Here is a 14,479-nt window from a genome sequence, read left to right as displayed (position 1 = left end):
GGGTGTGTTTTTCGACTTTGCGTTCCTTATTTCAGTTGAGTATCCCGTTTTTACGTAAAGTACTCAACGCAGCTTACAATGAGGAAAAATAAGATCCATTCACATAGACACTAAATGCAGAAAATATTAAATAAATCACTTTTAATAAGATATAATGAAAGAGCTGAATATGTCATATGGATAAGAAATATGAATACTATTTTGCATGAAAAGTTAAATATAGACTTACTATGGACCAGTATAGACATACATCTGTAAAACATTGATTTATTACAACCATATAATTGACGAATTCTCAGATAAAGAGTTAAACAGCCATTAAGGGGTAAATGTATCAAGCTGAGAGTTTTCCGGCGGGTTTGAAAAACCAATCAGATTCTAGCTATCATTTATTTAGTACATTCTACAAAATGATAGCTAGAATCTGATTGGTTGCTATAGGCAACATCTCCACTTTTCAAACCCGCTGGAAAACTTTTAGCTTGATACATTTACCCCCAAATGTTAACTGATAACAGGAGAGCAAGGAAATCTTAGAAACATCAGTGATTGGTTGAACATGATTTAAAAATCCCGCTTTCCTTGAGACCAGGTTTGCTATGACAAAGCTATATGCCCAGCGAAACGCGTGTCAGCATTTAGCTGGATGTACTTTAGTACATCCATAGCAGGAGATGCAGATATAAATATGGTAGCAATGGAGCATTAAATTCTACATAGCACCATTAAGGCCCAAGACAAAACACACAGCATTTAGGAGGCAGTTAGCAATACACTGGTTATCAATGAATGGGTTTAGATATACAGCTATCTACCTGCAAACCTAAATGGAGCAAACATTGAGATATAACCTGTTGCAATTATGGATACTATTTTCTAAACAAAAATGAAGGAGTTACAAATCTATCCACAGCAAATCAAATAAGCAGAAGCTATGACTCACAAATAAAGGGAGATAGCTTCCATTTAAAGTCACATAGAAATCTACATTCAAAGCTGGTGGAACTGCATTCTAATAAAAGAAAATGTACCAGTGATACATAAGGTATGAAACAAAGGCAATCCTTTTTATTTATCTGCCTCTAAAATTGTGCAATACCTCAATTAAAGAGAGGAATAATAACATTAAGTACATCCAGCTATTTTAATTCATATTTTGAATTAATCACTTATACACATTTCACTTATATTTCGCTGTTTCCATTTAAAAAGTTTTAATAGTTATTAATAAAAGTTCATTTTTAAACAAAGACGTTTATTCCAACTCTTGAAGTAAGGAGAAACTAAGTGCACCACTTCAAATAAACTCCTTTTCTCTCTCTTTGCTAGAGAGGTGGGAGTATCTGAAAATGTTCTCACAAACAGGGTATTGGCCTTGGACGATTCATTTCCCAGTCTGTTCCCGCAACTGTTGTTCCTGTTATCTCACTTTCTGTTGATCTGTGGGAGTCATCTCAGATAGTATGTGATAATGCTGAATTTTGCAATGATGTGACTTTGTGTAAAGAAGGTCAAAGACTCTGTGATCATTTTGCATCTTGCAATGTGATAGAGATATGTGAGGGTAAGAAGCAGATAGTTGCCAGTGTTAACTTTTGCAATTATGTGAATTTATGTGAAAATCCTGATTTATCAGGGATAATTTGGAAATCCCTAATAATAGTGAGATGTATAATGATGTTGATGTTACACATGGTGCTGTGTGTTACGGCTAACGGCTACTATCATGAACTTGTAGAACAAGATGGAGAGGTCTTCACCTATAGCAGCCACCTTTCCCGTAGAGCTCGTCACGCTCACAGGTCCTCGGATGCCCCCAGGTCTTACACTCAAAGTAGTACAAGTTTATGAATGTAGGGCAGCGTAGGGCATCGGGAGCCAGTAAATGAAGCGTGGTCAGAAAACAAGCTGTGGTCAAGGATCCAAAGCAGGTACCGTGGTCAGGAACAGGTAAAAGGTCAGGACTGGCAGCAAACAGGGAAGGTCCAGGAACGAAGCAGTGGTCAGGACAACAGGCAAAGAATCAAAGTCCAGTAAACAAAGCCAAAGGTCATACACGAGCAATCCAAAACAGCAAACAGGTTCAAGGCACAGGAGCAGATAAGCAAACAGTAGCTGAGAACTATAACCTCCCTGCCATTTGTGGGAACAGATGGCCCAATCACAATAAAGAATCCACACATGCACAAATCAGCCCAGAAGGTTGTTAATGAATTGTCACCTATTGCGCACGCACCCGACTATCAGTTTAGCCGGGCCGCGGAGGTGAGGGATAGAAGCGTCCCGGCTGTTGCCCTGGTGACAGCCAGAACGTATGGGCAAAAGTGACGTCCTGGTCCTCATGGTGACGGCCAGGATGCCAGAGACAGCCAGATGTGAGCCGCGGTGGCCAGCAGTGGAGCCGCGGCTGTGGTAGAATGTAGACCTGTTTATCCACCCACATCATGTCATGAGGTAGTGACAGGTGACAATGTTCCTGCAACTGCTATCATTGATACTGTGTCATTCGTCGGGTCTTCGGTACCTCTAAACCGAGACCCGGCTTACTCACCTCCTCGCCGGCGTCCTCCCGTCTCCGCAGTTGGGAGCCATCTTAGGTTGCGCAGAACCGATTTTTCTTTAAAAACTCTCCGACTCTCCCATTGGCTCCTCGGCTGCTTCTCCACTATTTAACGTAGCCTTCCCTCTCCTTCTGGGCCTGTTCTTGGACATCACTCCTGCTGAGAACAAGCTCCAAGTTTCTCCTCTCCACTTTCCCAGTGGAAATACCTGCTGTCCGCAGATTACGATACCCGCCATTCCAGTGACTATACCTGCTAATCGCAGATCATCATGCCCGCTATCCCAGTGGCTATACGTGCTATCCGCAGATCATCATTTCGCTATCCTTGTGGCTATACCTGCTATCCGCAGATCATCATATTCGCTATCTTTGTGGCAATACCTGCTGTCCACAGGTCATCAATCCACTATCCCAGTGGTAATACCTGTTATTCGCAGATCTTCATAACCGCTATCCCAGTGGCTATACCTGCTGTCCGCAGATCATTAATTCACCATCCTAGTGGTAACACTGGCTACCCGCTGATCTTTGCTCACCATTCCGGTGACCCAGTCTACAGATAGCGCTGAACTCCGCTGATCTCGCCATACTCTCCTGAGGGCTGCGACCTGCGTAGCGGAAGCTGTTAAAATCCATACCTTCCTGCAAGGGTTCCTGGAGAAGACCAGCCGCTGCGTTAGCTCCGCTCCATCGGTAAAAGTACTAGTACTTTGGCAGATCAGGGTCCTAGCATCCTAGATTTCCGTGACAGTAAGAACAGGCCATGACGGACCCCTCTATGGAACCTTCAGCGAAAGATCTACTTCAACACTTGGGGTAAATGTATCAAGCTGAGAGTTTTCCGGTGGGTTTGAAAAACCAATCAAATTCTAGCTATCATTTATTTAGTACATTCTACAAAATGATAGCTAGAATCTGATTGGTTGCTATAGGCAACATCTCCACATTTCAAACCCGCTGGAAAACTCTCAGCTTGATACATTTACCCCTTGGTCTCTCGAGTGGAGCAACAGGATTCAACGGGAATTGTTACAGTTCTTCCAAGTCTTGGTCACCCACGTAGATTCTCTGCAAATCTCTGCACCATCCCCTGTCGCAGATCCTCCTCTTGTCTTTCAAGGTACAGAGCGCAAGACTGCTTCAACACCTTCTACCTTACACTTGCCTTCTCCCACCAAATTCGATGGGGAACCAAAGTCTTGCTGGGGCTTCCTTAATTAATGCTCTTTTCACTTCGAGCTTCAACCTCAAAATTTTCCGACTCACCGTTCCAAGGTGGCATATATTATATCCCTATTCTCCGGACAGGCTCTGGCTTGGGCCTCTCCCCTTTGGGAGAGAGACAACCCATTACTAAGTGATAGTGCTGCCTTCATAGTTGCTTTCCAAAAGACATTCATTGAACTCGGTCGGGTCTCCTCAGCGGCCTCCAGCATCCTCCGTCTTCAACAAGGGATTCCTCAGATCTCCAGTGGAAAAATGATGCTCTGGTGGCTACCTTCTGGCAAGGGCTTTCTGATAGGATCACATATGTACTGGCTTCACAAGAGTTACCTTCCACCTTGGATGCATTAACTTCTCTATGTAACCACGTTGACCTGAGGTTCCAGGAGAGGTCTTCTGAAAATGAATCTTCACTTAATCCTCCTACCAGACTCGCACCCCGTTTCCAACACCCTCTCCCTCCTGTGGAGGCCATGGAGTTGGGTCACTCCCGTCTAAAGCCAGAGGAACGAGAGCGTAGACTGAAAAATAAGCTATGTATTTATTGTGCTGATTCTGGTCATTTGCTCAATTGTTGCCCCAAGAGGCCGGGAATCGCAAAGCCCTAACCTGCTCCTGGGAGGTCAGGCTAGGGTCCTTTGAATCCTCTCCAATCTGTTTTGGTTCTAAGATGTGTTCCTTTCCCGTTACTATCCTTGCCTCTGTCTGTCCCCTCACTACCAGTGCACTGTTGGACTCCGGAGCAGCGGGCAACTTCATTTCCCAGTCTAGTTGCTCAGTGGGCCCTTCCTGTTATTCCTCTGGAGAAGGCCATTGTCATCACGGCTATTGATGGATCACGAATACCTAAGGGAGATATCACAGAATGCACTAGTCCCCTCACCCTACAAGTAGGAGCATTGCATCTGGAACAAATTTCTTTTTTGGTCTTACCTTCTGCCATCAGCCCACTCATTCTGGGCCTGCCCTGGCTCCAACTCCATTCTCCACAAATAGATTGATGCTCTCCTCAAGTTCTCTCTTGGGGTTCTGCATTCCACCAGAGATGACTTCCTCGTGTCCTCCCTGTTAAAGTGGCTAGCCCCTCTCGGAACTCCCCTCCAGTCGGTCTCACTGCTCAGTATACTTCCTACACTGATGTATTTGACAAGGATCACTCTGAATATGTTCCCCCTCATTGACTTTGGGATTGTCCAGTTGATTTGCAGCCTGGAAAGGTTCCACCCAGAGGCCAGGTTTACCCAATTACTCTGCCCGAGACTCAGGCCATGTCAGACTACATCAAAGAGAACCTCCAGAGTGGATTTATCAGACACTCTACTTCTCCTGCCGGAGCAGGGTTCTTCTTCGTTAAGAAGAAAGACACTACATTACGACCCTGTATCGACTATCGGGGCCTCAACGCCATAGCTATTAAGAACTGTTACCCTATTCCCCTAATTACGGAACTTTTTGATCGCATCAGGGGTGCCCGAATAGTCACCAAACTAGACCTCCGCGGTGCTTACAATCTTATTAGGATCAAGGCTGGTGATGAATGAAAGACAGCTTTTAACATCCGGGACGGTGACTATTAATATCTTGTGATGCTGTTCGGTTTGTGTAACGCCCCAGCTGTCTTCCAAAGTTTTGTGAAGTAACTCTTCCGGGACCTCCTGTATGTGTGTATGGTCGTCTACATGGATGACACTTTCATTTTTTCCCAAGACCTCTCCTCCCACCTGCAACACGTGGCTGAAGTACTTCTAAGACTCCGGAGGAATCAAGTATTCTGTAAGTTGGAGAAATGCTTTGCTAACTACTACCAATGCTTCATTCAAGGGTTCTCCACCTTTGTTGCACCCATAACTGCCCTTACCCGCAAAGCTTCCAACACCAAGCTTTGGCCCCCCGACACACTATGGGCATTCCAATTTCTAAAGAATGCATTCTCCACGGCCCCCATACTCCAGAAACCTGACACGTCCCTTCCTTTCTTCCTTGAGGTCGATGCTTCCAACATTGGAATTGTGGCTATCCTGTCACAGAAACCCGTTCAAAGCAGACTCCCCCCCTGTGCCTTCTACTCTAGGAGTCTTCTGCCAGCTGATAGGAACTACACCATAGGTGATAAGGAGCTCTTGGCAATAAAGATGGTTCTGGAGGAATGGCGATACCTTCTGGAAGGAGCTCAACATCCCATTGCTATCTTTACCGACCATAAAAACTTACTTTATGTCACGAAATCTGGAGAATTAGTGAGTCCTGTATTCCTGCAGATGACAGATGCTCGAACTGGGGCGCGGAGTCTAACAGTAGGTGTTTTTCACCCTGACCCTAGGAGAGGGCATGGGCTTAGACATACCTATTACTGCAGGTCGCGGTTCCCAGAACGAGTGATGCAGGAATATAGGTGGAGCCATATATGGAAGGAATATGACAATAACAGGTAAAGTTCACTGAAGACAATAACAATGAGGAAGTTAGTTGATACATTGAGAAGAGCAATCCAATGGAAACGGTATCGATGAAGAAGCAGTAGATCCGTTCAGACAGTAACTCAGAGCAACAACAGCAGAACCACTGATACAGCAACAGTTCAATAGAAACAAATGTGATGAAGAACAAGCTGATCCATTTAGATGGTAACTCAGAGCATTGGCAAATGAATTACTGATACAGCGATAGTTCAATAGAAACAAATGCGATGAAAAACAAGCTGATCTGTTTAGATGGTAACTCAGAGCAACAGCAGATGAATTACTGGTACAACAACAGTTCAATAGAGTCAAATGTGATAAAGAACAAGCTGATCCTTTTAGATGGTAACCCAGAGCAAATGCAGATGAGTTACTGGTACAGCAGCAGTTCAATAGACACAAATATGTTGAAGAATTAGTTGATCCCTTTAAGTGGAAACTCAGGACTATGGTAGAAGAATAGCTGGTAAGTGGTAACACAGATGACAGCAAATGACTACTGATACAGCCACAGTTCAGTGAAACAGCAATAATGAAGACTTAGCTAATCCGTTTAAAGAGTAACTCAGGTAACAGTAGTTTATATACTGATACAACACAGTTCAGTAGAAACAGTGACAAATGATCTCACTTAAATGCACTATATCTCTATAAAGGTTTAAAGAGTTTAAGCCTAAGTTGCTGTGCCCAGTGTAAAAGAAAGAAATATAAGAACTTCACCACAAAATGCTAACAGGGTTACCAGGTATTTCGGTCATCTTGCTCCCTGAAACATAAATACCAGCCTTGATAAAGACTCAGAGAGAGTTGAAACGCGTTGTCTACAGCGGGGACCCATCTGGATGTGGAACAGAATCGGACTTTTGAGATCTATGCCTGTTTTCTGCCTTCATCTGGTACGAGTCCCTGTTATATTTGTTTGAGGATTGTGGTGAAGTTATATTTCTTTCTTTTACACTGGGCACAACAACTTAGGCTTAAACTCTTTAAACCTTTATAGAGATATATTGCATTTAAGTGAGATCATTTGTCACTTTTTTGTGTGGCAAATTTTTGTATTCTTTTGGACAGGGGTAGCAGGTCAAACCTTTATGGGCCCCTCTATGTCTAAGTAAGATGGTGTGGATTTTTTTTAGTCCCCATCTCCCTGAAGATTTAGGAACCTGCCTCTATTGATGGAATGAAAGAGGATCAGGTCCCTGGGTGAAAGCTTTAGCTGCACGCCTATAAAAAGGGCTTCCCTAAGTTTGCGACAATTGTGTAGTATTTTGCAAATTATTAGTTTACTTTGTCTAGAGGTGTGATTACCCTTTGACAGATCTATAGTTTGTGACGTTCTTAAGAGAACTCTGTTTTGGAAAATATCTCCTACGTGTTCTTGAAGATTTCACAACCTGTTGCTTGTGGAGTCTTCAGCATAGTTACTGCTGGGCTGGATCCTTAAATGTTGGGGACCTGTTTGGATAAAAAAAAATATGTACTATTTAGCTATTGGAAAGCTGATCGACAAGTTTACACTCTACCCCCCTCAATTAAATCAATAGCAACTACATTTAATAAATAGACCTCCTTCCCCAACCAGCTTCAAGATTAATAGCAATCACAGGGGTTTATTTCTAATATCCTTATGTTTCACAATACTTGGCATATTATTATCTGCAGAGCTTGATTGTTGCCTAAAAAGATATTTTTGGAACCATGACGATAAAGCACTTAAGAGACATATTTTCCCCATGGGTCTAGCTTGGTCACATGACAGTTGAATAGGCTGTGACAGCAATAAGTATGTTAGGAACATCAGGTAACTGCTGTTTTCTTTTTGGCTGCTGCAGAGTTGTTTTCTGCTTGGGTGTCATTACCTGAAATCCTCTCACCTGCAGCTCTATCTGACACCTGCCCTGATTGCCTACTACTGGTTTAAATACCTGTCAGCCTCACTCTGCCATTGCCGGCTATAGCGTTCACATGCTTGCTTCTCCGTGCTCCTGGTTCTGTGAATAGTCTGCCTGTTTATCCTGATTGATACCTGTTGTGATCTCAGCCTGGATACCGACATTGCTTGTTTGTTCGTGACCCTGACCTCTGCCTGAATACTGACCTTGCTTGTTTGCTCATGGCCCTGACATCTGCCTGGATTTCGACTCTGCCTTTTCGTCTGAGACTTCTCCTCCCTGCTGCAGGATCGTGGTGCCAGCTATTCGCTCCATCAGACTCACCTGTGTCAGCAGTGTTTCACAGTACAGATTTACTGCTCAATATTGCTCCGGCATTTCCCCTGACTGTGCTGCTCTCTAGCTCCATCTCACACAGACCACAGCTGGTACTACACCATCCTCTACTCCACACTGCCAATCTCTTATGCTGGTGGAGGTTGGTACTACATCCTGTTGCTAACTCAGTGTTCCTGCTTTATCTGGTCCAGGAGTATCTCTGCTCAGCATTCCACTGTCAAGTCCTCTATGGTGCCTACCTACCGGAGTTCAGTTATCACTACTCAAGAATAAGTCCTGGGGACAACCGAGTACCGGCAAACATATCTGGTTCCATGGGAAAGGGGGTTGCTATAGGTGAAGTTCTCATCAACAACAGGTTCTGATAACTCAACTCATAGGGTGATTCGTGACATAAATACACTAATATTCTCCGGGTAACACAGGAACTGCCTATTTTGGTTTTATTTTCATAACTGGTTTCTTGTTAATTAGGTCTTATGAGTGATTGCAAACAATGAGGATTTGCATACATCAGGAACTCTTCCTGTGTTTGACTTTTGCTAGGTTCAGATGTTGAAAAAATAAAAATAGATCATGTAAGAATACAAAGTATATTTTCACATGTGCAGTTGTTGTTTGGGCATTTATCGGTGGAAAAGTACTCATGCTATACAGTAGCTTGTGTATACCTACACTCAATCTAAGCACACACATCTGGAGCTTGTGACACTTGAATAGATTTCTAATTTATGCATCAAGTTGCCATCTGGTAGTTTTTGTCCTCTGGGAGAATATTTATTTTACACATACTCTTTTCATTGCACAATTTAACTTTAAACAACAAACACAGTGAAATAATAATTGCTGTCAAATTACACAAATCATTTGTAAAATTATTATAGTTTAGGCTCAAAAATATATTACAGTAGGGCATGGCCTGGCAGCAGGGCCGGTGCTAGAGTTCTCAGTGCCCTAGGCAAAATTTCAAGCAGCACCGTGTCCTCTGTTCCCCCACCCCTGCATCACCATGTCCTCTGTCCCCCCCCCCTGCATCACCATGTCCTCTGTTTCCCCCCCCCCTGCATCACCATGTCCTCTGTCCCCCCCTGCTTGAACATGCCCCCCGCAGCGCAGCACAACACATCCATCTCTCTCTTCTCTCTCTCTCTCTCTCTGTCTACTTACCATGAAGTTTTCTCCATGCTCTTCTCCTCTCTGGCGACCGGTGAGTTTAACTTCCATGGCCGCCAGACAGCTTTATAGAGGTGCCCTCCAGAGCCCGGCGCCCTAGGCAGCTGCCTAACGGGAGCGCCGGGTCTGCCTGGCAGCCATTGTGAAAAGACGCAAGAGATTAAAGCTCCGTCCAAGATTACAATAAAATTCCTATCGGAACCCCCGAATCGAGTACTTTTGGACCTTACCCGTGCATTCAGACACTCCCTGGACTGCAGGGTTCTCACCTGCTGCTCCTACTGACCACACCAGACTTCCCTACCCACAGCTAATCACCTGGCCTGATGCTGAGCGCTCCGCCAATTCGTGTCCGGTCCTGGAGCTGATCGTGTTGGAGGGGAGGTCGCCGCTTCAGTTGTCCTGGCCCCTGCTGTCCCCTGACTTGTATACCAGTGGCCATACCTTCCTACGTCTGGAGGTGTCCTGCATCAGACGTTTCACTAAAGAAAACCCAGCCAGGTATCATCTACAATTTTTCGTGTTAAAGAGTAAAGAAGTACAAGAAGTTGATAGCTTCATTTCTTTCTCTACACTAAAAGATTTCTAAATCATCATCAGAATATCAGTAGAAAATTATCCTATATATTCATATTGGATTTTTGTTTTTTTACTGAATATTGCAAGACTTGAGTGTATACCAAGTTTCCTTTCTATATGCTGAATTGTGAGTGCCATTTCTATAAATCATCAGATTCTCCGTAAGTACAAAGCTTTGTGGAAATTCACTGCCACCTATTGGCCCTTCGTCTTATTGCACTCATTAGTTCTTAACTAGTCAAGTTTATTGATTTTTATCTACACACTTAACGGTCTATTTCCTTTTCAAATTGTTTGTATCCAATTCATTCACTGTTTCCTGAACATCTGCTCGTTCAACTACAGGACAATAGTTGTCCGTCATTTTTGTGAATCCAACATGTAACTTTAAATGAAAATGTAACATTGTGCCACTACTGAGCCTGGGGGTCAACTTACTGGACTCTTGGGGCTAGATTTACTAAGCTGCAGGTTTGAAAAAGTGGGGATGTTGCCTATAGCAACCAATCAGATTCTAGCTGTCATTTTGTGGATAGTACTAAATAAATGAATGCTAGAATCTGATTGGTTGCTATAGGCAACATCCCCACTTTTTCAAACCCGCAGCTTAGTAAATCTAGCCCTTGCTCTTGTTCTTGACTCATTCACTATTATTGTTTTTCTGGATTAAGGTAGTCATTTGATATGTCAGATAGACAGAAAAGGACAATCCAACCTGAGTTTTTGCGCAAAGAAAAACCTAACTCAGACACTCCTGCATCAATATCCTCGCTTTATCCAGTATCAGATCATGAAGAATCTCAGGCATTAGGACTTATCTAAATAAAGAAAAAACTCCTTGGCGCTAAAGGAGTGGTGTGCGGTACTAGTGTGTAACACAGATAATAGTTTATTATCAATGTATAGTGATTCTGTTAAACATAATAAAATAAACAGTTCTGACCAGAACAAAATAAAGTACAGCAATGGTGTGCCACTGAGTGTGGAAGAAATGCGTTGGAATACCCGACTGACACCTATTCTATTACATTGACAAGCCTTGTTTACAAAGACTACATATCGGCAGCAGAGCATGGCTAAAGACAACTATATCAAACCACCCACTCATGTGACGCAGACCTGCTACATCAGCACTAACAACTGAAGGAACAGCTGGGACACATTCACATTCTGCGCATGTGCGCATTCCTGGAGACGCCATTATCAAAGCTTCCACGGCTAACACAACGCCGGTCCCCGATCATCCTATGGGAAGTAAGGAAAATCTCACAGACTGGCTTCCACAGGAACGAGTAAATCCCTTTTGATCCGCATTGCATTGTCTTACCAATTGGAACTCATGACTTGCTTTGGAACAGACTGTGTTGTTTAGGGGCATATTTAACAAATTGTGATGGTGCACTATCGTGCACTTAACGTAGAATCCATGCCGCGGTGTGTCCCCCGCATATTTATTGAAGGTGCATCGCAGCAGATATCTGCTGCTTTGTTTTGGGGAGCAGTCACCATTCAATAGTATGGTGACTGCTCCCTCTTGCAATCTAACAAGTTCCAAAGAGCAGAGCTGGACAGCGCATGTGTGGAGGGATCATGTGATCCCTCCCTGTCAATCACTGCTCGCTCTCTGCAACTATAGTTGCAGAGATCGAGCGAGATGTTTGTGCGCATGTGCAGTTCAAAGAACTGCACATGCGCAATTGCTGAAAGAAGACGACTGAAGAGGACGAGGAGGTGATCCTAGGACATCGCGTTCCGAATAGGGGGGTAAGTATGATTTTTTTTATCACAGTAACAGAAGTTTTTCGGAACTGCTGTTTCTGTGCTGGGTTGTACATAAATGTGAGAAATAGTTCAATCCTTATCATTGCGATAAGGATTGAAAACTATTTTTCACTTTATGTTAATATTGATAAATGTGCCCCCAAGTCTCCTAGGAGACGTTATAGGCTCTGCTTATTTGGATTTGCTGAAGTGCCACCCGGCAGTGTTAGAGACTTTGCATAAGTTTAAACCTATGATTGCCATACAAGACTTTTTGTTATACAAGTTTTTACAGGCCAACATATTGTCCTTTGATATTATATATTTGATTGCTAGTGGTGCTATCCATGCACCCCATCTACAGCTCAGACCATGTAGTGTACCTATGGTACCTCACACCCCTCCTTTTAGCGCCAAGGAGTTTTTTCTTTATTTGTACAACTACTATTAAGTATAGGGGTCACCCCATCATCATCATTTATTTATATAGCGCCAACATATTCCGTAATGCTTTACAATTGGGGACAAACATAGCACACTAATAAACAAACTGGGTAAAATGGACATAGAGGTGTGAAGGCCCTGCTGGCAAGTTTACACTCTATGGGACAATGGGAGTTTGACACATGAGGTTAGGTCTACATTTTGCATTTAGGCCCAGCCAGACTTGAAAGGTAAAAGTGACTCATAAGCTATATGATCCTCACACAACAATGTTGGTCAAGGGGTAGTTGTATAACGGGTGGTATTAGGGTAATGTAGTGAGGTTAAGAGGGTGGTTGAGGAATATTATAAGCTTGTCTGAAGAGGTGGGTTTTCAGAGAACCAAAAAAAAACCCTGATATGGCGCCAATACAATGTAATCGCTATATAGCTTAAGATACTGGATAAGATATATAATCACGGTACCAGTGGGAATAATGATATTAATATAAGACAGAGGCCAAGCTGCTGCAAAAACCAGGCGGCTGAGTCCACCCAAAAACTAGCAAATAAATCACATACAGATGCAGCGCTACAGACCTATCCGTCTAAAAAGATACATCCAGAGAAAAAAAATATAAAGACAAAAATCACGAATGGTCTCTTACATAAATTTATTACATAAAAATGACATGTATACAATACCTATTCAGGCTAATTCACAACATAATAGGAGGAAGACATTTGACATAAACTAAGTCACCATGCACTGTGACAGAAAATCAAAATGTAAAAAATTATAAAAAAAACATGGCTCATGAGATACATAGAGAACCAGAACGCTACTTATTAAAATATTGGTAACAGCTGTCCCGATGTAGCTAGTTGTGGTAAACGATATGAATATAATGTTCCAAGAGCCTTTGAAATGACCTCCCCGCAGAGACAATTGCTGGTATTAGCCGTAATTAGCAATCAAAAACTGATAATATATCCCATTTGGATAGATGGTAATGTCCTAAGGCCGTATATAGCTCTATGTTAGCATGTATATTTCTGGAGTCAACTTCAATCATATTATGTATTCCGAAGAGAATGAGCGTTCTACTCCATTCCCCCGATAATATATCAGTCCAAACGTGAGTAATAGAAGATGTTTATACTCTGACCGCAATGTAATGAGCCGCTTTAGATCGTTGTAGATGACCAATAGTAGTAGAGATGCAATCCTACATGTAGCGGGTCTGTGACTCACAAACAACTTGAATATATTAATATAGCTTATGTGGAGTCTTGAATATGTGTTGGTGATTGTCTGATTTTCCAAACTTGACGTATCCGCGGTTCACAGCGGGATCTGTATCCGCCATCACACACAATCCTAACTAGAGAGTCCAGCTGGACAACGGTGGTAGGAGGAAGGGTAAATCAGAGCAGACACTCTCCTTGTGGAACCAAATGGGATAAAAAGTATAACAGCTCCGTGTGCAGATGCACCAAATCACAATTTGTGTGCTACATAAAAAACCATTGTAACATGTGACAGACAGATCACATGATCGCAGGGGAATGATTCCTTCACCCCTGCGATCGCATTCTGGTGCCTGGCTGTCACGGTGACAGAGTAGCAGAGACCAGAGGACTGCAAGAAAGCGGGCCCCCAGGTAAGTTTGCGCTGTTGCTCATCAGGGGGGAGGGGGAGGGCCGTACTGGGCCCCATGATTTCTGATGGCGGTAAACCAGGGACATAAAAATGCAATAGAATCCCGTCATTATTGTAAAGCAGTTCTGTAGAGAATAGTGAGCTACAATAGTTTGCTGTTCAGTTGCTTTTAATTTCAATCTTAAATAGACTTTACACGGACTAATGGCTACTGGTTGTTATTTATGCATTGCATTACATATATATAATAAACAACATATACAGACTGAGTTAGATTGATATCATTCTGAACTAACTAGTATATTTATTTCTTTAAGAAAAACTGCTTTTTGCTGTCAGACTAGTAGCAGAATCCACAAAACAGACAGATGTCTTTCTTTTAAAATTGAAAGTTTTTCTAGTG

Source organism: Mixophyes fleayi, chromosome 7 (genome assembly GCF_038048845.1).
Source record: "Mixophyes fleayi isolate aMixFle1 chromosome 7, aMixFle1.hap1, whole genome shotgun sequence".
Lineage (NCBI taxonomy): Eukaryota > Metazoa > Chordata > Amphibia > Anura > Limnodynastidae > Mixophyes > Mixophyes fleayi.
The sequence above is the reverse complement of the archived record's forward strand: the minus strand, read 5'-3'. Positions refer to the sequence as shown.